At 42.4% G+C, this 24,260-nt stretch overlaps 1 protein-coding gene across 1 annotated transcript in view; it reads right to left on the bottom strand.

Annotated features, from left to right (window-relative positions):
- The window catches only part of IGLON5 (IgLON family member 5), a 632,942-nt gene that overhangs the window by 375,389 nt on the left and 233,293 nt on the right, over nucleotides 1-24,260 (bottom strand). The gene's annotated exons all lie outside the window — the stretch shown is intronic.

Here is a 24,260-nt window from a genome sequence, read left to right as displayed (position 1 = left end):
ACATGCTGGTAGGTGAATTGGCTCCTGTCTAAATTGTCCCTAGTATGTGTATGTGAGTTAGGGACCTTAGATTGTACGCCCCTTGAGGGTTAGGGACTGATGTGAATGTACAATAAATATGTAAAGCGCGGCGTAAATTGATGGCGCTATATAAGTACCGGAAATAACTAAATAAAAAAACTTCCCATTAAACACGTGCAGCTTCCAGCGCGCTATATTAGCCGCCGGCTGACAGAATCTCGGCTCCGTCCAGACAATGCGGGAACTGTGCTGAGTCAGAAGATCGCTCTGCGCCCCCCTACCCCCCTGCAAACCGCGCCGATGACTTGTGTGTAAGTTACACTAAGTATTCTTCTTTATTAGTCCTCCTAGATTCGCCCGCCCTGCTTCCGTAAGCACGGAGAGCGAAACTAGGCCAGTTTACTGTATATTTTTTCTTTGTTTGTCAAACGCAAAAAAAATCCTGTCAGTTTTACGGTACACGGGAGGATCGGCTGCTCCCATGGAGGCGGGAGGGGAGGACTTAATGCAGATGTAAGGAGCGCTTGCTGGCGCTGTGAATCAAAGAGAGGAAAGGAGGACAGGCGGTGGAATTAACCCTTCTGAGATGCAGTGAGAATCGCAAACTAGTTTTTAAAAAAAACAAAAAAAAACATTCCAGCTGCTTAGGCGAACCAGAAAACCCCGCAGCTGCGCAAAAGCCATAACATTCTCTTGAAGGGTAATGGATGCCATACATGGTTCGAATTCCAAACGATTTTCATACGCAAATTGGAATAAAGGATATTCGGCCGATTTTCGCTCTGTTAGTGGGGCAGTGGCATCGGCTGATTTTTGTGTTTCCTCCTCATTTCGTTTATCGGACATGCTGGATAATTCATGAAAAATGACCGATTTTTGAAATCATTGGTGGCACCATCGGATTAGAGAACGAACGACGTTTCGATTTTCGGACGAAAAATCGTTCGGAATTCGAACCATGTATGGCCTGCATAAGGGCTCATGTACACGGGGCATTTGGAAAACTGAATGATGGAAACTGACTGCTGGAAAACGTAGGTTACAAAACATCAGTTTAGCCACACTTGCATACCGCGTTTATGTGCATTTGCGTTTAGAAGCGTTTTTAAGGAGGGAGGCTCCTGCCGACGTGTTTTGTCATCAAGAAAACGTCTTCTAGGGGCTACGATCAATAAAATAAAATCCTGTTCTCTGCCTGTGCTGGTAACATTGTTCTCAGTTCTTTTTGTGAACTACATAAACAACCACCTACCCCCATGTTCAAGTTACAGCAGTTGTACAGGGTGTCTAAATATGACTGTGCAGTCCAATAGGCAGCAGAGATAGACCCAATGCACCCCTTTAATCAGCACTCAGTAAGAGACCTGGTCAGACACAACCACTTTATTCTTCTGCAATATAGGCCTGTGTGAGGACACTTTAGGGGTGTGGCTGTTACTGAGCTCTGCCAGCCCAGAGCACTGGAGTGGGAGGGTAGGAAGCAGTTTTTATGGTATATTAAGGCAACTCCCAGCACAAATCATCACAGATAAGCAAGAGTGTCATTAGGTATCATGGGGCGTTGTAAAGCCTATCTGACAGACCCTGCTGGGTCAAATGCAAGGGTTGAGGCCAGCACAAGTCTGATGGACAGCGCCCCCTACCAACCAGACTCAAACTGGTTCTCAGTTGAACTTAGCCTCCCCTGCTAACCCAGAGGGGCAAAGGCCCGTTGTGAGAGGACTGGCTGTTACTCAGCTCTGCCAGCACAGATAATTGTAGTGGGAGGGTAGAAAGCAGCATTTTAAGGTATATTAAGGCCATACCAAGCAAAAGTCACCACAAATCATCACTTGCAGGCAGGGTTGCCATTAGAAATCATGAGCCCTATATAGACTACCTGACAGGCCCTGCTGGGCGAAATGCAAGGGGTGAGAACAGAACAAGTCTGGTGGATAATGCCCCCTCCCAACTAGACTCATCCTGGTTCCCAGCCAAACTTAGCTTACCTTGCCAACCCAGTGGGCCTGGTACAGGAATCTTTGCTTGCAAGCAGGGTCGCCATTATAAATCATGAGCCCTGTATAGACTATCTGACAGACCCTGGTGGGCGAAATGCAAGGGTTGAGGACAGCACAAGTCTGATGGATGGTGCCCTCACCCAATCAGACTCATCTTCATTCCCTGTCAAACTTAGGCAGAAATGTCATTAGTTATCATGGGGCCTTGTAAAGCCTATCTGACAGATACTTCTGGGCCAAATGCAAGGGGTGAGACCAGCAAAAGTCTAATGGATGACCCCCCCTCCCAACCAGACTCATCCTGGTTCTCAGCCAAACTTAGCTTCCCCTGCCAACCCAGTGGGGCCTGGTACAGGAGGGTTGGCTATCACTCATATATATTAAGGCTACTCCAAGCAAAAGTCATTCACAAATCTTTGTTTGGAGGCAGGTTCGCTATTATAAATCATGAGCCCTGTATAGACTATCTGACAGACCCTGGTGGGCGAAATGTAAGGGGTGAGGCCAGGACAAGTCTGATGGACAGCGCCCCCTACCAAATAGACTCATCCTTGTTCCCAGCCTAACTTAGCTTCCCCTGCCAACCCAGTGGGGCCTGGTACAGGAGGGCTGGCTATCACTCAGCTCTGCCAGCAGAGAGCACTGGAGTGGGAAGCAGCATTTTAAGATATATTAAGGCTACTCCAAGCAAAAGTCATTCACAAATCTTTGCTTGGAGGCAGGGTCGCCATTGGAAATCACGAGCCCTGTATAGACTATCTGACAGACCCTGGTGGGCAAAATGCAAGGGTTGAGGACAGCACAAGTCTGATGGATGGTGCCCTCACCCAATCAGACCCATCTTCATTCCCTGCCAAACTTAGACAGAAATGTCATTAGTTATCATGGGGCCTTGTGAAGGCTATCTGACAGACACTGCTGGGCCAAATGAAGGGTTGAGGCCAGCACAAGTCTGATGGATGGTGCCCTCACCCAATCAGACCCATCTTCATTCCCTGCCAAACTTAGACAGAAATGTCATTAGTTATCATGGGGCCTTGTGAAGGCTATCTGACAGACACTGCTGGGCCAAATGAAGGGTTGAGGCCAGCACAAGTCTGATGGATGACCCCCCCTTACAACCAGACTCATCCTTGTTCCCAGCTAAACTTAGCTTCCCCTTCCAACCCAGTGGGGCCTGGTACAGGAGGGCTGGCTATTACTCAGCTCTGCCAGCAGAGAGCACTGGAGTGGGAAGCAGCATTTTAAGGTATATTAAGGCTACTCCAAGCAAAAGTCATTCACAAATCTTTGCTTGCAGGCAGGGTCGCCATTAGAAATCATGAGCCCTATATAGACTATCTGCTGGGCGAAATGCAAGGGGTGAGGCAAGAACAAGTCTGATGGATGGTACCCTCACCCAATCAGACCCATCTTCATTCCCTGCCAAACTTAGCCTTCCCTGTTGACCCAAGTATGGCTCAGGCCCTGTAAAGGAAGGGCTGGCTGTTACTCAGCTCTGCCAGCACAGAACACTATAGTTGGGGGATAGAAAGCAGGGTTTAAGGTGTATTAAGGCCAGGGGTGGACTGACCATTTGGAAACTCGGGCACTGCCCGAGGGCCCAGGGTCAGTAGGGGGCCCCATGAGATGCCCCTGGTACCCTTTTCATAGGCTTTTTTGAGTTTGGGCAAGGACACAGAGGCCCCATGATCCCCTATTGCCTGGGGGCCCCATGAGCTGTCAGTCCGCCCCTGATTAAGGCTGTTTCAAGCTAACATCATTCACAATTTATTTGAAGTATCAGAAATCACAGGCCCTATATAGACTACCTGGCAGGCCTTGTCAGGCTGAATGCAAGAGACGAGGCCAGCACAAGTCTAACAGATGTCATCCCCTACCAATCAGACTTATCCTGGATTCCACAAACCAAATAGGGCTGGGTACGGGAGTACTGGGCTGTACCAGTGGCACCGCATGCTGGGTTCCAGGACTATAAGGCAATAAAAAAATTGTAACTATTAATTTTTATTTTAATCTTTTTCGAATCGACCTTTGCAAAGTTTCCTGGACAGATTTCTCCAATTATATCTGCTTCCTAGGTTTTTAACCCAACTTTTAATCAGCCTTCTCCTATTTTTGGATCCGAAAAGGTCAGCACGGACGGTTGTCCCCGCCTGCACTCAAATTATTGTCCGATCTAGGATGGAGCCTGGAGAATTACGTACATGTGTAGCGGCTTTTTTCTTTTTTTTTTTTGTTTCACAGACTGCGAACTGTCATGTATCTGTTTCTTGCTAAGCGCCATGTCGAATGTATCCAGTGTGAAAGAGAATTAGAAGATGTGTTAACCACTTAAGACTATTAAATATGAACATTGTACATTGAATCTGCCACACATTAAAAGCACTCAGCCAAGTAACAAATTATCCACACTCCCCTCCCTGTACGGATCTTCATGCGTCAGGCACTTATTAGCTGCACATTTTAGACTTGCGACCGCGAAGCCGGTGTTACAACCGCTAAAACAAGTGACTCCGGTGATGGTAAAAGAGGGAAGAAACAAAATTTAGTATATAAAATTTAGTGATATATATTATTATTATTATTATACAGGATTTATATATTATTATTATTATACAGGATTTATATATTATTATTATTATACAGGATTTATATAGTGCCAACAGTTTGCTCGGCGCTTTACAATATAACGGGAGACAATACAGCAACAGTACAGTTCAATACAAGAGGATAGGAGGGCCTGATCCTGGGAGCTTACAATCTAAGAGGGAGGGGCTAGTGGTACAAAAGGTAGTAACTGTGGGGGATGGACTGGTAGGAGGAGTAGAAGATTCCATTATTAGCTGCGGGCAGGATAGACTTCCCTGAAGAGATAGATTTTCAGAGATCGCCTAAAAGTGAGCAGAGTAGGCGATAGTTTGATAAATTGGAGTAGAGAGTTCCAGAGGATGGGGGAAGCTCTGGAGAAGTCCTGGAAACAAGCATGGGAGAAGGAGACAAGGAAGCTAGAGAGCAGGAGGTCGTGGGAGGAGCAGAGAGTACGGTTTGGGTGATATTTGGAGACAAAATTGGTGATGTAATTTGGGGCAGAGTTATAAATGATTTTATATGTTATTGTTAATGTTTTGAATATTATTCATTGGGCAATGGGAAGCCAGTGGAGGGATTGGCAGAGAGGGAAGGAGGACACTGGGTGGAGGCCAGTGGAGGGAATGACAGAGGGGGGTGGAGGACACTGAGTGGAAGCCAGTGGAGGGATTGGCAGAGAGGGATGGAGGACACTGAGTGGAGGCCAGTGGAGGGATTGGCAGAGAGGGGTAGAGGCCAGTGGAGGGATTGGCAGAGAGGGATGGAGGACACTGAGTGGAGGTCAGTGGAGGGAATGACAGAGGGGGGTGGAGGACACTGAGTGGAGGCCAGTGGAGGGAATGACAGAGGGGGGTAGAGGACACTGAGTGGAGGCCAGTGGAGGGAATGACAGAGGGGGGTGGCAGATACAGTATGCAATATTTATTGCAGTAATATATATAGTAATATACATGACTAGAGTATAAAAGATGCCTTGACAATGCTGCCTGACCACCTCTACACCAACTACAGATAGTTAATTAACACCAATTGGAGTTTAATGGCCATGGCAGCCTTTTATTAACCAAATATAAATACTGTATCAACATATGAACATTCAGTACAGTATTAGAGGGTATTAAAGGGGTTCCCAAGGTCCATGTTGGGCAATTACCTCAAGGTCCTCCGTACACCAGAATTAGGCCTCCAGCAGCAGAAACACAGACTCGGAGACAAACCAACCATAGCAGGTACCACCAACCAGAATAATGGGAGCCGTACCCCAGATGGGTCCCTACAACTGTATCTTTTTGCCCATAATGAAGACACATCCAAGGACCTTGTACCCCACCACCTGCCATGATGTAAAAGACACAGCACCTGTAATATATCAAAAACAAAAAGAACAAAAAAGAAAACCAACACAAGCAAAGTAACAAGAGAGGGAAGGTGGGAAGACTGACTGGCACCCTAATGCACATTGCTGATTAATGTACGTTGTAGTCAGGGGCGGACTGACCATTTGGAAACTCGGGCGCTGCCCGAGGGCCCGGAGTCAGTAGGGGGCCCCATGAGATGCCCCTGGTACCTTTTTCATAGGCTTTTTTGAGTTTGGGCAAGGACACAGGGGCCCCATGATCCCCTATTGCCCGGGGGCCCCATGAGTTGGCAGTCCGCCTCTGGTGGGAAGTTGTCCTGACCAAGCTTTCTTCCGACTAAAGACTACCCAAACCCTCCTTCATCATAAATCCCTGAAGGCCCACCTACTACAGCTCTATCCGCCAATCTGGTGAGTACTCATGAAATCCTGTTCATTTGATCCACAAGCCACTCCTACTATGTCAAACCCCTTTTAACCCAGTCATGTCGGCCCTGTGTCTAGGCTTCTCCTTCTTTCTCTCCGGGCCTGGCTGACACTATACACCTAGGTTGGCCTTTTGTCTGTTCATCTGTTCAATCTATAGATAACAATACTGTCATATAATACTTAAAGAGTAATTCCACTTTTATTGAGAAAAAAACATTCCCCTCTGAGTGATCTAAGTACATTGGAAGGACTTTAATAATCTTTGTTTCAGATTCCTACCTTTTGTTATTCTGAAGAAATAGCTGTTTGTTTTTCTGTGTTCATGTGCAGAGTGAATCTAATGGGAGTGATTTCATAATTATCAATCATCTGCTGCATTTGTGTGGCTCTAATGAGGAAAGTGGCAGGGTCTGCATTCCTTTAGATGTGATTTCCCTTTTGGAGTATCTCACCAAAAATTAAATTTTTTTGCAGGGGATGCCCAAAATATAATATATCTTAGTGCAGATTTCTGAGAAAATCAGTGAACCAATTACACAAATAAGAAATTACATTTCTGGGGGGGCGTTCTGTACTCCATCTGTGCACAGAACACCTGCAGGTAGCCATATTGAATTTTACAGAAAATTACAGCACTTTAGATTGAAAAGGTAAAATTTTAATAACATTCAATTACAATATGACTTGTGCTATATTATTTTTTTTATTTGCTACTTTTTCCCATGAAAGTGGAGTTACCCTTTAAAAAAATATTTAAAGCCAAAAGCTTGTTTTTAAATTTTTTTCCATGGAGTAAGAAAGTGTTAAATTAGGACTAAATGCAAAACCTTTTTTTATATTTGGTTAGGGTGGAGAGGGGTTAGAAAAATTGTCAGACTTCTATTGCTAATGAGGCCAGGTTAGGGAGATTTATTCTCTCTAATTGTCCTAAACACCAGTATCAGTGGAAAAAAAATCCCAAATTTTGAGTTGCCACCAGAACAGAAATAGAGGTGAGATCTTTCAAGGGGGATACTTGTTTGGGTGGCAAATGCCTAGAAGGCGTAATCCATATGTTAGAAATATAATCACATATATTCACACATACACTATATTGCCAAAAGTATTGGTCGGCCTGCCTTTCCACGCACATGACCTTCAATGGCCTCCCAATCTTAGTCCGTAGGGTTCAATATTTGGTTGGCCCCGCCCTCTGCAGCTATAACAGCTTCAACTCTTCTGGGAAGGCCGTCCACAAGGTTTAGGAGGGTGTCTATGGGAAGGTTGGACCATTCTTCCAGAAGCACATTTGTGAGGTCAGGCACTGATGTCGGGGGAGGAGGCCTGGCTCGCAGTCTCCACTCTAATTCATCCCAAAAGTGTTCTATGGGGTTGAGGTCAGGACTCTGTGCAGGCCAGTCAAGTTCCTCCACCCCAAACTCGCTCATCCATGTCTTTATGGACCTTGCTCTGTGCACTGGTGCAGAGTCATGTTGGAACAGGAAGGGGCCATCCCCAAACTCTTCCCACAAAGTTGGGAGCATGAAATTGTCCAAAATGTTTTAGTATGCTGACACCTTAAGAGTTCACTGGAACTAGAGGGCCAAGCCCAACCCCTGAAAAACAACCCCACACCATAATCCCCCCCCCACCGAACTTTACACTTGGCACAATGCAGTCAGGAAAGTACCGTTCTCCTGGCAACTGCCAAACCCAGACATGTCCATCAGATTGCCAGACAGAGAAGAGTGATTTGTCACTCCAGAGAACACGTCTCCACTGCTCTAGAGTCCAGTGGTGGCGTGCTTTACACCACGACGTCTGATGCTTTGCATTGCACTTGGTGATGTAAGGCTTGGATGCAGCTGCTTGGCCATGGAAACCCATTCCATGAAGCTCTCTACGCACTGTTGTTGTGCTCATCTGAAGGCCACACCAACTTTGGAGGTCTTTAGCTATTTCCTCTGCAGACAGTTGGCGACTTCTGCGCATGTGCTGACCCCGCTCTGTCATTTTACGTTGCCTACCACTTCATTGTTGTTGTTACCAGTTGCTTCCACTTTGTTATAATACCACTAACAGTTGGAATACTTAGTAACAAGGACATGTCATGGACAGACGTATTGCAGAGGTGGCCACCTATCATGGGACCACGCTTGAAATCACTGAGCTCCTGAGAGCGACCCATTCTTTCACCAATGTTTGTAGAAGCAGTCTGCATGCCTAGGGGATGGATTTTATACACCTGTGTCCATGGAGGTGATTGGAACACCTGAATCCAATGATTTAGAGGGCTGGCCCAATATTTTTGTCAATATAATAGGGAGCATGGAAGAGAGGGATAGCAAGGGAGTAGGAAAGGGAGAGAGATGGGAAATTTTATGAGAGAGGAAGCATGGGAGAGAGAGAGGAGGAGTGAAGAAGAGATAGGGAGTAAGGGAGAGAGGGAGAGAAGGTGCTACCACCATCAATAAGATCCAAACCCTCCTAAGAAAAAGACAGTGGAATTACCATCATCTGAATCTCATTGGTCGCAGTGCAGAAAATGACCTCATTTCCGATGTACTTTAGACCCGTGACACAACTTTTGCAGGTACCTTCTATCTATAAGCAGGGCTCTCCTTTAACATATCATATCCATATACCATTATCAGACCATATATTTTAAGGAGAATCAATTCTTCTTGTCTTTATAATCAAGCCTGTTTTATATTAAAATATTTTTATACTCAGGATTTTTATATTACCCTCATATTTTAAAGTAATCAAGTAACAAAGGCGAATGATTGATGTGGAGCTAAAATAAGAGAGGCTGTAAAACGGAGGAGGAATAAAGGATGTTAAGATGATGGGTTAACGCATTTGTTTCCAGAAAGGATTGTGGGTAAGTAAGGGGGAGCAAATGAGATTGATGGATGGCTGCTCAACTTTTGCTTTTATTCTTTAAGAGAACTTCCATCTAACAGAAATCGCTAAGTGTAACCGTTTATTACTTGTTTTCCACCAATAGGAGAAGAGCTACTATGATGGCCAGTATTCACATAACAGAAGTAAACAAAAATGTCTCCTCCAATGATGAGTATCTCCTGATCAAGACAGAAGGCTGACGTCATGGCGTTGTAGGCAAACTGGGCTAAGGAAGTAATGACACGACTCTCAGGTGAGATTCAGACAAGAGTGTGCTGGACAATGTAGCAACATGGCATTAGGTTATTTTCACTGAAGATATGGAGTAATTATAAAACATACCACCATTTTATTTAGGCGTGTCTAAAGCGAAAACTTTTTCTTTAGATTTGGTCAGAGTATGGAAGGGTTAGAACCCCTGTGTGGAACTTTATGCTGCAACCACGAGCTGCTGATGAGCTTCCTTTTTTCACTACATACAAAATACAAAGTACACCTGAAATTGTTCATTGCCAAGCACTCCCGTTCTTCTGGTCTATCCATGGTCATAATCCCTGAAGAACCAGGCAATGCCACTGAAACGCGTTGCCCAGCCATATAACCTTTGTCTGGCCTTCTATGGAAAAAAAATAGTAATTTGTGGACTTTTACCCAATGGTGTGATACATCAGTTGTACACATTTTCACTTCAGGGTCTTTTATTTTGTATGTGCCCCATGTAGCTGCCACGACAGGTCTTCTGTTAAAACAGATTAGCCAACAAATACTGTATATATGTGGGATCCATTTCACCTGTTAAAGGATTTTCATGTCTGTCCTTCTGGTTCTGGAATTCTTACAGCTCTGCCACACAGCACAGTCTGTCTGGCTGGGCAGGACACTTGATTTTTCTCTGCTGCATTTAAAAAATACTCATAAGACTTGACCTTGCTAAAGCCTGTGACTGTGCAGTGGAAGGAGAAGCAGTAGACTAATAAGTTTATTTCTCACTCTGACTGTACAGTGAAAGGAAAAGCAGCAGACAAATGAGTTCATTTCTTACTCTAACTGTACAGTGAAAGGAGAAGCAGCAGACAAATGAGTTCATTTCTCACTCTGACTGTACAGTGAAAGGAAAAGCAGCAGACAAATTATTATTATTATACAGTATTTATAAAGCGCCAATAGTTCGCTCAGCGCTGTACATTACAAAGGGGGACAGAATATGTGACAGAACAATACCAATACAATGCAAAACATGAGGGGATTGATGGCCCTGCTCTTTCGAGCTTACAATCTAGGAGGGAGGGGATGGTGGCACAGGAGGAGATAGCTGTGGGGGATGGAGTGGTAGGAAGAGTGGAGGAGGTCAGCAAGTTAGCAGGGGGTGGGGTAGGCTTCCCTGAAGAGATGGGTTTTCAGGGTGCACCTAAAGGAGGGGAGAGTAGGTGAGTTCATGAGTTCATTTCTCACTCTGACTGTACAGTGAAAGGAAAAGCAGCAGACGAATGAGTTCATTTCTGACTCTGACTGTACAGTGAAAGGAAAAGCAGCAGACAAATTAGTTAATTTCTCATTCTGACTGTACAGTGAAAGGAGAAGCAGCAGACAAATGAGTTCATTTCTCACTCTGACTGTACAGTGGAAGGAAAAGCAGCAGACGAATGAGTTCATTTCTCACTCTGACTGTAAAGTGAAAGGAAAAGCAGCAGACAAATGAGTTCATTTCTCACTCTGACTGTACAGTGAAAGGATAAACAGCAGACTAATGAATTCATCTCTTACTCTGCTCTCTCCTCCTATCAACAGGTCTCTTGTTAGCCTATGAGTACTCAACTCAACTTATTGGTTCCATCTTCCTCTCCCTCTTCAAGTCAGAAGTCAGCTGTAAATAGGAATCAGGAGGCTGATACCACTCAAATTCAGCTACTACCTTGCTTGTGTTTGCATGTAATAATGTATTAATGAACACAAAGCTGCATTCATTTGTGTTTTTTTTAAATCTGCCTGGATTTCAGTCTTAACGTCTGGTAGAGATAGTACTAATATAACACTGGAAAGCAAACTGGCTACCCATTCTGTGACTGTGCAGTGGAAGGAGAAGCAGCAGACAAATGAGTTCATTTCTCACTCTGACTGTACAGCAAATGGATAAACAGCAGACTAATGAGTTCATCTCTCACTCTGCTTTCTCCTCCTATCAACAGGTCTCTTGTTAGCCCATGAGTACTCAACTAATTGGCTCCTTGATCTGCTTTTCCCTCTTCAAGTCAGAGGTCTACTGTAAATAGGAGTGCAGGAGCCTGATACCACTCAAATTCAGCTACTACCTTGCTTGTGTTTGCATGTAATAATATATTAATGAACACAGAGCTGCATTCATTTGTGTTTTTTTTAATCTGCCTGGATTTCAGTCTTAACGTCTGGTAGAGATAGTATTAATATAACATTGGAAAGCAAACTGGCTACCCATTCACACCATTATGGTTCATTAGCACACTCGTATTGATGTGCGTTATGCTGTGCATCAATGTGGGTTCCATGAAGGTGGCCCATTTGGAACGAATGGGCTGCCAGCACTCCCCAAAGACATCAAAAAAGGTGCGCCGTAACCCTGATTAGTACGTTACCACCAGCGGTGTATTTAGGTTGTGTTCTGCCCTAGGCAACACAAAAATCGTCTGCCCAAACAGACACCTACCAACACAACAAATGACATTGACCAACAACACCCCAGCACCGCACCTGGGAGAGCCTTCCATTACTCCCTGCCCTCCTGGCGATAGAGAGACACTCATCTTCATAGCTCTGGACATCCCTGGGAGCGAGAGCCAGGCTCTACATACACCATCAAACAGCCCGCAGCTTTCTTGGATCCCACCTGGTTCCCATGGTGCACATGTCCCTTTTTCATCCCTTCTTCTAGAGGGAGGTGCTGCCCCCCTGAAAAATGCCGCCCTAGGCAAGTGCCTTGTTTGCCTTGTGGTAAATACACCCCTGGTCACCACGCGTTGCACTGCACTACAAGTATGACTGACAACTCATGGGGCCCCCGGGCAAAAGGGGATCATGGGGCCCCTGTGTCCTTGCCCAAACTTAAAAAAGCCTATGAAAAAGGTACCGGGGGGCATCTCATGGGGCCCCCTACTGACCCCGGGCCCTCCGGCAGTGCCCGGGTTTCCAAATAGTCAGTCAGCCCCTGACTACAACGTACATTAATCAGCAACGTGCATTAGGGTGCCAGTCACTCTGAATGACACCGCATTGCACCAATATAGGTAATATGACTTGCCACACGTTGTGCAGTACGACAAAACGTTGGTGTGTTTGGACCCCAAAAGCAGATTCTTGGAGTTCAGCGATAAATGATTTTTGTAGACTCCACAGAATAAATGTTGTGCTTTCTCACCTTTGACGATACCCAACCCATTCTCTGAATGACATCCATGCTAGCTAGCATCAGGAAGATTAGGCTTTTTCAAAAGTTCCATCGCCTGTCGAATTTAGTTGGCGCGGCTGGGGAACAGAGGGGGTTAATTTGGCGGTCGAATGACTGCGATGGGGCACTAACTGCCCCCATATTCTCCAGTGACTGTGGATATTTAATTTTACCGTTCCCCCCGTAGTGTTGCCTCTTCTTGCCCCTCGGGTTAGAGCTGTGCTTTACACCAAATCACGTCACCACTTCAATTACTGCTTAATGGACCGTTCCCCTCACACTTTCAGTTCTGGCCGTGCGGGGAGGCCTGGGGGAGCTGTAGATAATGGGTGGGGGATGATTGAGCGCGAAGATATAAAGAGTAAAGGGGGGGGGTGAGATAGAGACGGGGGAGGGGAGGGCAAGGACTGGAAGAGAAAGAAAAAGACAAGACGACTGGAGTGAAACAGGACACATCAAGATGATGAGCGCTTTGCGCTTGTCTGATGCCGAGCACCGCAGAGCGACCAGGCATCCGTACAGCAACCACACACAGGCCGCACGCAAGCAGCACTAGCCTGAATGTCATGCTGATTCCTTCCGATATTAAAGTGTCATTCCCTGGTTCCCTGGCAGCACCTCTCATTGCGTCGGGTTATTTTTTTTGTCATTTTCCGCTTTGTTTCTTTCGGTGCCCTTTATTAAGGGAGAACTCCAAGCGAAACACAAAATTGAGTCAATCATATGTAAGATAAGAAAACCTATTTGCCCGTGGCTGCGAGTTTTCTCTTCGCAATTTAAAAGAAAAAGTCACACGAATCAGAATATTGCGCTTGCTGAAGGAAATGGAGCTTGTCTTGGGTAGACGCCTGCGGAGTCAGATCTACACTAGTGGCCAAAAATTGTGGATACACCTTCTGATTTAGTCAGTTTTGGTTGATATGTTTACTTACTCCCTTGTTTTTGAACTGCCGACAAAGAAAGAAAAGAGTCGAATGGGCCAAGAAACATCAAAATTGGACAACAGAAGAATTTATTTGGAGTGATGAAACACACATTTCTATTTTCGTGACTAGTGCACCCGAGATAGGTTCATCCAGACCCCACTACACCACCATTACCCTTCCATACCAATCCCCTTTACTTACTATACTTACAGAAAACACAACACCAATTTTGGAGTAAAATGGCCAACACGGCCTTTTATTAACAAATCAAGTTTAAACACATCAACCATTCCTTATAACAGAAAACATAAAGAGTTGTCATTGGTCTTTGAAGGCACCCCCAAAACGATCCAAAATGCACCCGCGGACAACCATATTCCACTAGGCCTCCAGCCGCAACCAACCAGCTCGGAGACAACCATACCGTCCGCAGTGCAGCACCACCACCTTCCAGTTAAACCTTGGTTAACTGGAATGTTCCCGGGCACACCATACCAACGATGGGTCCCACATCATTTTGTACCTCCAAGATAAGAACCGCCTCCAAAGACCAACCACTGCCCAGGAACCGAAATAACCCCCCCTCAGGAGGAACACAACACTCACCAAACAGGGCGGGCGGGAGGGAAGCGCTCTCTCCCGCGTCCAGCTCCCAACTGACGCCCCTCCCCAGGACACCCCACCCTAAAGTGCAGAAGACCCCACCTACACTCTCCTCTACCAACCAGATCCCCCAGCTATCCTTTACCAACCCTAATACTATCATTAACCCTCACACGTCTTCCTTCCCACTCTAGGCCTAGTCATGCCTGCCCTGCGCTAATTCTTTTCTTCTTTTATCGCTGCGGGCATTTCTGAAGCGATGGTGTTCGATACGTGCGAAGAAGGTCAGGCGAAGAATGCCTTCCCGAGTGCATGACAGCAACAATGAAACACCCTCAAAGCGTCATGATATGGAGCTGCAAGTCTCGGTATGGTGTTGGACGAATGCAGGTTATTGATGGCATTATTAATGCAGAGCGATACATCAAAGAGGTTCTGGAACCAAAGTTGATCCCATCAATAAGCGACTTATTGGACAAAGGCACAGAATTTACTTTTCAACAGGATGGAGCTCCATGCCATACAGCTCGTAAATGCCTTAAATGGTTCAATGACAAGAAAATTCCTCTGCTTCCCTGGCCTGGAAATAGCCCTGACTTGAATCCCATCAAAAACCTGTGGTCAAGATTGAAACACATGGTCTCGAGCAAGAATCCAAGGCTAGCCTCAATGAGTCCTCGCTTGTTGCTTGGATTCTTACTCGAGACCATGTAATAATCAATTCCTGGCATCATATGGTACATTTCCTGCCAAAATTTAACTTATTTAAAGATTTGTTTTGTGAAGACATTAATTCTTGGATTCTTGCTCAAGACCAGGGGCGGACTGACTATTTGGAAACTCGGGCACTGCCCGAGGACCCAGGGTCAGTAGGGGGCCCCATGAGATGCCCCTGGTACCTTTTTCATAGGCTTTTTTGAGTTTGGGCAAGGACACAGGGGCCCCATGATCCCCTATTGCCCGGGGGCCCCATGAGTTGTCAGTCCACCCCTGCTCAAGACCATGTAATAATCAATTCCTGGCATCATATGGTACATTTCCAGCCAAAATTAAACTTATTAAAAGATTTTCCAGTTAAAGCATTAATTTACTATATTTAATGTTACTTGTGCTATGACATTTTTAGAGATTTTTATATAAAAAGTACTTTAAACTGCAAAAGTTTGTAAAAATGTACAGTATTCTTTTCTATTCCTTTATTTTCTATTCTGTTTTATCCTTTTCTGTTCTCTTCTGTTCCTTTATTTTCTATTCTGTTTTATCCTTTTCTATTCTCTTCTGTTCCTTTATTTTCTATTTTGTTTTATCCTTTTCTATTCTTTTCTGTTCCTTTATTTTCTATTCTGTTTTATCCTTTTCTATTCTTTTCTATTCCTTTATTTTCTATTCTGTTTTATCCTTTTCTATTCTCTTCTGTTCCTTTATTTTCTATTCTGTTTTATCCTTTTCTATTCTCTTCTGTTCCTTTATTTTCTATTCTGTTTTATCCTTTTCTATTCTCTTCTGTTCCTTTATTTTCTATTCTGTTGTATCCTTTTCTATTCTTTTCTGTTCCTTTATTTTCTATTTTGTTTTATCCTTTTCTATTCTTTTCTGTTCCTTTATTTTCTATTCTCTTTTATCCTTTTCTATTCTTTCTAATCCTTTATTTTCTATTCTGTTTTATTCTTTTCTATTCTTTTCTAATCCTTTATTTTCTATTCTGTTTTATCCTTTTCTTTTCTTTTCTGTTCCTTTATTTTCTATTTTGTTTTATCCTTTTCTATTCTTTTCTGTTCCTTTATTTTCTATTTTGTTTTATCCTTTTCTATTCTTTTCTGTTCCTTTATTTTCTATTTTGTTTTATCCATTTCTATTCTTTTCTATGCCTTTATTTTCTATTCTGTTCTATTCTGTTTTATTCTGTTCTGTGTTATTCTATTTTTTTTTAATTTTCATTCTTTTCATTTTTCTATTCTATTCTATTCTATTCAGCAGCCTAAGTAGGAATAATCATCTTATTTCACTTTTCTACCTTACTGTGTTTATAGCAATATGTTTCCATTTCAAATTCATTTTCGAATTCGAATCTTTTTTTTGTTTTAATTTATTTTGGATTAGTTGAAATTCATTACTATTGTGATTTGGGAATACAGATATATCCAAATCCCAAAACTTTGTCTGAAATTCTATTTGGAATGAAATGAATTGCACATTTCTGCTTGTCAATAACTCATCATAAATGCCATTGGCATGTTAATGACCATTGCATCATTCTTTATAATATTTATTTCAGGTACTTATATAGCGCTGTCAATTTACACAGCACTTTACATATATATTGTACATTCACATCAGTCCCTAACCCTCAAGGGGTGTACAATCTAAGGTCCCTAACTCACATTCATACATACACATACTAGGGACAATCTAGACAGGAGCTAATTAACCTACCAGCATGTCTTTGGAGTGTGGGAGGAAACACACACAGGCACAGGGGAACATGCAAACTCCAGGCAGGTGATGCTGTGGTTGGGATTTGATCCAACAACCCCAGTACTGTTAGGTGGAAGTGCTAATCATTTAGCCACTGTGCTGCCCATGATATAAACACGTGTGAATGAGCCTAACTCAATCATTTAGAGGGGTGTCCTCATTAATTTGGCCATATAATGTCCGTATCTTTTCTCCTTCCCCTCCATCTCTATTACAGTTTCCATTCTAGATTTCCCCTCCAGTGGTGAAAGAAAGTATTGTGCAAATTTTACTTATGACTAGTTCCACCTTTCTATGAGTAAGATAGCAATATTATGGCTAAAGTTTTGGCAAGAAATCCAATGTTCTGAATCAGAAATTCATGGACAGTGAAAGTCAGGAATTAAAAGACAAATATGACACCTTATGTTTACATTGATTGAATCGGTTCATCCCTTTAATTATGGATGAGTTTCGTTTATACTGGTTCTGTGGTCTTGCCAAAATTTTGGTTTCCATTTTTGAGTGGGGAAGGGTTAGACTTTTTATCTGTATCTGCCACCCCTCTCTGCCAATCCCTCCACTCAGTGTCCTCCACCCCTCTCTGCCAATCCCTCCACTCAGTGTCCTCCACCACTCTCTGCCAATCCCTCCACTCAGTGTCCTCCACCACTTTCTGCCAATCCCTCCACTCAGTGTCCTCCACCACTTTCTGCCAATCCCTCCACTCAGTGTCCTCCACCCCTCTCTGCCAATCCCTCCACTCAGTGTCCTCCACCCCTCTTTGCCAATCCCTCCACTCAGTGTCCTCCACCCCTCTCTGCCAATCCCTCCACTCAGTGTCCTCCACCCCTCTCTGCCAATCCCTCCACTGGCTTCCCATTGCCCAACGGATAAAATTCAAAACATTAACAATAACGTATAAAGCCATTTATAACACTGCCCCAAATTACATCACCAATCTTGTCTCTAAATATCACCCAAACCGTACTCTCCTCTCCTCGCAAGACGTCCTGCTCTCTAGCTCCCTTGTCTCCTCCTCCCATGATCGTCTCCAGGACTTTTCCAGAGCTTCCCCCGTCCTCTGAAACTCTCTACCCCAATTTATCAGACTATCGCCTACTCTGCTCACTGGAAGGAACTGAAGTTTCACCTGTTATATGGGGTAAACTTTATGACTCGGTCGGCCGATTTTCGAAATCATTGATGGCACCATCGGATTACCGAGCGAACAACGTTCGGAATTCGACCCATGTATGTCCTGCATTAGTGACACACAGGAAGTAAGGACAACAGAAACATAGATAGCAATAAAAACCCATAATTATTATTATACAGGATTTATGGCGCCAACAGTTTGCTCAGCACTTTACAATATAACAGGAGACAATACAGCAACAATACAGTTCAATACAAAAGGGATAGGAGCAGGGGCAGACTGACAACTCATGGGGCCCCCAGGCAATAGGGGATCATGGGGCCCCTGTGTCCTTGCCCAAACTCAAAAAAGCCTATGAAAAAGGTACCAAGGGCATCTCATGGGTCCCCCTACTGACCCCAGGCCCTCGGGCAGTGCCCGAGTTTCCAAATGGTCAGTCCGCCCCTGGATAGGAGGGCCCTGCTCCTCGGAGCTTACAATCTAGGAGGGAGGGGCTAGTGGTACAGAAGGTAGTAACTGTTGGGGATGGAGAGGTTGGAAGAGTAGAAGATTCCATTATTAGCTGAGGGCAGGATAGGCTTCCCTGAAGAGATAGGTTTTCAGAGATCGTCTAAAAGTGAGCAGAGTAGGCGATAGTCTGATAAATTGGGGTAGAGAGTTCCAGAGGATGGCGGAAGCTCTACTTAAAGTGACACTAAAGGTGTTTTTTTTAATAACAAACATGTCACACCTACCTGCTTTGTCTAATGGTTTTGTACAGAGCAGCCCCAATCCTCCTCTTCTTGGATCCCCCACCAGTGCTCCTGACTCCTCCCCCCTGCTGAGTGCCTCCATGGTAAGCTCCCAAGCCCCACTCTGTGTGTCCATAGACACACAAAGCACGTCTCGGTCCGACTCCTTCCTAACTGGCTATAATTGATAGCCTAGAGGGCGGACCTGCCTAACTAGATGTGACTGCTAGATAAGCCTTCCCATTTTGATTGTTCCAAAGGAGATTGTACAGAGATTGTATTAACAGATTGTCACGTGTGTGGTGGCTGTGCTAAACCTCCCCCATCTAAACTTTATCATATCCTTAAAATTATGATCTTTGCAGGGCTGTAGAGCTGGCGATCAAAATTAAAATGTTTGCTCAAAGTCCTCAAAAAAAAAAAAAACTTCAGTCGCATTCCCCTCCCCCATCCGTCGCGGCATCCTCTTCTCTCTCTATTCTGTTTTGGATTCTTTCCCCTAATCTCAGCTAATTACGATGAGACATTTTCTTAATACTCAATTAGCCGGGACCCCTTTGTCAGTCATATCCCGTCTTCGAGGCTGCCGTTTAGGATAAAGTTATTTTTAATTGAATTAATTCCATCGCAAATCGCCAATCAGCTGCCTACAGAAAGACTTTCAAGTTGGTTGTATTCAGAGGAAGAAGGGGAGGAGGGAGGGAGAGGTGGGGGGGGGGTTGTGTTCTCATTTTATTATAAATGTGAATGAAGCTGAGTTAAAGAAAATGAAGAAACTCCGGGGATTGAATTGTACACACACATAGCACATGTGACTGTTTTACCCTTAATGACCAATCAGGGCGCTGTTTTCTTTCCATACCGGCGCTAGGAAGACCAGGGACCAAGGAATCTACTATACAATTTATCAACTTCCTTCTCCTATTTCAAATACTGTATAGTATATAGAGAAAACTCTGCTTTCCCAACCAGCCACCGTAGGGTACCCTATGACTAAGCCCTGGAGGGCGGGGAGAACAGCATCAGAGGGCGTGGTTTTGTGGTAGAGATATGTAGGCTGAAGCTGATCCTCATACACAGGTTATGGTGGCTGGTTGGGAGAGCTGTGTTTTCTCTATACACGGAACACATCGCTCTGGATGCACATATTAACAGCTCATGGGAATGGGATCCCTGGATTTGAGTAGCATTCCATGCTCAGTCTAAGGTCCTACTGGATCATCAGTGTCATCTTGCTTGGAAGTTCGGTTTAAAAATTTATATTGAACAAGAATGTCAGTCAACACGTTTCGAGGAAAAGGATTCTCCCTTCTTCAGGGCTAAATAAAATACAAATACATTTTTTTTTTAAAAAGTATATATGAAGAATCGTTTCTGCACTTTTATACACATACACACACACACACACACATATATATTTTTTTACTTTTTTTAATTTTCTATTATATATTTTATTTCCTATTTATATATTTTATCTATTTTTGTTTAACCCCAAAGAAGGGGAAGTCCTTTACTATATGAACTATTATAATATTACAAGGGTTCTTCAAAAAGTTTCTGCACTTTTCTATATATACATATATATACGTGTGTGTGTATATCTATATATATCTATATATATAGATATATCTATCTATCTATATATATATAGATATATATATATATGTGTATATCTATCTATCTATCTATCTATCTATCTATCTATCTATCTATCTATACATACAAACTTTTATATCTATCTATATATATCTATATATATATCTATATATATATATATATATATACATATACATGGGGGAGTCCTTTATTATATGAACTATTATAATATCACAAGGGTTCTTCAAAAAGTCTCTGCACTTTTTATATATATATATATATATATATATATATATATACACACACTCTTTGTTATATGAACTATTATAATATTACAAGGGTTCTTCAAAAAGTCTATGCACATATAGATATATATAGATATACACACACACACACGTATATATATATATATATATAAGTGCATAGACTTTTTGGAGAACCCTTGTAATATTACAATAGTTCATATAACAAAGGACTCCCCCTTCTTTGGAGGATGTGCACACTTATGCAACCATATTATTTTACTTTATTATTGTTGTTCAACTGAATTGTACAGCTTACAGCTTACATTAAAGGTGGAAAAAGTTCTGAAATGATTTGTCTCTTTTCCTACATCACAGAAACCTGACATTTTAACAGAAGTGTGTAGACTTTTTATATTTTATATATATATATATATATATATATATATATATATATATATATAATATAAAAAGTCTACACACTTCTGTTAAAATGTCAGGTTTCTATGATGTAGAAAAAGAGGCAAATCATATATATATATATCATAAAATTTAAAAAAATCTAATAAAGGAATTCTCCCTCTTCTTATTAAACATATAGAAAAAATAATGGTAGTAAAATATGTGTTATTTAATTATATAAGATGAAATGATAATTTATGTAATAATAACAGATTGTAATGATATAGGATAAAAAAAAATAGTTCATATAATGAAAAAGTAGTGTTAGCAGTATTGAATCAAAACATGAATATTATGTAAAATCTGATATTTGACTACAAATGATACAAGCTATCCTAGCTAAAATGTTAGTAACTTTACAGATACTGTATACAGTATCTCATATCGCATAGTCTATGGTGTGAGATATGAGATACTATATATCTATAAAGTTACTAACATTCTACCTATAATTTATTTGCATAGCTTGTAGCATTAGATTAGATTTTTTAGATTGTATATAATATAAATGTTTCAATCCAATGCTGTTAAAACCACTTTGTTATATAAATGATTATATACTATATATATATATATGATACAAACTATTCATAATTAAATTGTTAGTAACTTTATAGATACTGTATACAGTATCTCATATCGCATAGTCTATGGTGTGAGATATGAACTACTAAATATCTATAAAGTTAAAACATATTAACTATAATTTATTTGCATAGCTTGCAGCATTAAATTTTATATAATATTCATATTTTAATCCAATGCTGTTAAAACCACTTTGTTATATAAATGATTATATATATATATATATACAGTATATAATCATTTATATAACAAAGTGGTTTTAACAGAATTGGATTGCAAAATTTACATTATATACAATCTAAAAATCTAATCTAATGCTACAAGCTATGCAAATAAATTATAGGTAGAATATTAGTAACTTTATAGATATATAGTATCTCATATCTCACACCATAGACTATGCGATATGAGGTACTGTATACAGTATCTGTAAGTTACACACACACACACACACGTGTGTGTATATATATATATATATATATACACATATATATATATATATATATATATATATATATAAAACATTTTATTTAAGTTATATAAACTTTTATTTAATCTTTTATTATTATTTATTATACAATATATTTCATGTTTATCCTTGAAGAAGGGAATTTTGTTTGCCTGAAATGGGTTGGAAGGCTTTGTTCCTGCAACTCTTGACTGGTGTTTGCTAAAATCTGAATGGTTGTTATGTTACTTTGTTCATCATCATCATTGAGAATTGCTTTGCCTGTTTGAGCACATTTTCTTTTTTAATTCAGGAAAGCAAAGCCGCTGTCTAAGGGGATATTTTGCCTCTTTTAGGGTCACTTCAGGCCTTTCCTGTCCAGGCAGATTGGGTCTGAGGAAGTATGTCGATGCTTATGGAGCGATATTTCAAATAGAAGATACGTAGTGCCGGATGGTACCATGCGCTGCGATAAAAGCTGTCTTAACACGCATTACCATCGAGAGTGAAAGGATCCTAAATACCATCTGAATTTCCTTCTTAAGTGAATGGCACCACAACACACAGCATGGCTTGCCTTACCATGCACTGCAGTAAAATGCGCCATGAATAAGTGTGAAGAGGAGGGGGGTGGGGGATGGGGGTGCTAAATGCCATCTGTATTTTCTTGTGCAGCCCATGATGTTCTAATGTCCTGTTGTATAAATTTCAACATACAACGCTGATCCCTTACATAAACATATTAATATACATTCATATTGCAAAATTATCTCTGTTCATAAATATTTAATATCCTCCAAACAGCAGCAGTAGATCAAAAATGTCTTATTATGTTACTGAACACGCATACCCAAACAAGAACGGCATATTTATTGAATGCTTTCCAGTAGTGACAAGGAGCCCATACACAAGGCTGGTTTATCCCATTTTGGTGTTGTAGACTGGACACCAACCCTGCCCTGGCCATACACCCCCCTGCAATGATCCCAGACGTAGTTCTTTCACCACCACTAACACGTTTTAGTGCCCACTAACCTCTGATATATCAGCTTAGACCTTCACTTTCTGCTAATAGAACTATATCCACATTAGAGGTGGGTTATAATAAGGATGGTTGCCCAGGGGCCCAGACCTCAACGGGGCTCATGGGGTGGTGATCACGGTTCTACAATCCTGTATTGGCCATAGAAGGTCCATTACAGCTTCATGACATCTTTTTTATTCTTCTCGGTAAAGGTTTCCTGTAAAGACCAATTGATTTTCCATCTGGTGCAGTGGTCTCTATGCAGAGATCTGACACACCCAGGGGCGGACTGACAACTCATGAGGCCCCAGGGCAATAAGGGATCATGGGGCCCCTGTGTCCTCGTCCACACCCAAACCACACCCAAAAAAAGCCTATGAAATGTACTAGGGGCCTCCTACTGACCCTGGGCCCTCGGGCAGTGCCCAAGTGCCCAGATGGTCAGGGAGCATGGCACATGCACATCTATAGATTTGACTTGGTGGGAGGGTGTGTGAGAACCCTTCAGAGAGACCACTGCTTCCACACAAAGAGCAAGAGCTTTTTACTGCAGCATGCTGGCAGGGGAGAGGCTTTTCTACCAGGCCATGGTTGCTTTCAAACCAGGGGCGGACTGACCATTTGGAAACTCGGGCACTGCCCGAGGGCCCGGGGTCAGTAGGGGGCTCCATGAGATGCCCCTGGTACCTTTTTCATAGGCTTTTTTGAGTTTGGGCAAGGACACAGGGGCCCCATGATCCCCTATTGCCCGGGGGACCCATGAGTTGTCAGTCCGCCCCTGTTTCAAACTATACATTTTCACATATCTCCTGTTTGATGCACCTGGGAGCATTGTTTCAATACTATCTGCCGCCATTGCTTTTGTGATTTGGAAAGAATATACAGCTACACTAAATCCAATTTAAAATTCAAACCTTGCCTTCCAGATTCTTTAGAAAATTTTCACAAAACCACGTCAGAAGCACAACAAAGATACCTGTGTACACTGACCCTTATGGATAATCTCATTAAACTAGCCGGGGCCCATGAATTGAAAACAGCCTGGGGCCCAAAGTGTAATTAATCCGCCACTGATAAACATGCATACACATGGATGTGGCTCCAGTGTCTGCCCCTTCATTGTTAATCTTTTTTAATTAACACAGAGGTTTATTTATCATTCTTTTTACCCAAAATGCACACAACCATTACCCAACATTCACACATTTTCCCAATGGAATCTATTGCAAACGTGATTGACTCTATGGTGAAGAATATCAATAAAAAGACTATAATTGCATGCATTTGTGGATATCAATTTTGTGCTGGCTTCACATCTAAACAGGCA

This window comes from Staurois parvus, unplaced genomic scaffold (assembly GCF_062004578.1).
Source record: "Staurois parvus isolate SC_StPar_1 unplaced genomic scaffold, SC_StPar_1.0 ptg002113l, whole genome shotgun sequence".
Lineage (NCBI taxonomy): Eukaryota > Metazoa > Chordata > Amphibia > Anura > Ranidae > Staurois > Staurois parvus.
The sequence above is the reverse complement of the archived record's forward strand: the minus strand, read 5'-3'. Positions and strand labels throughout refer to the sequence as shown.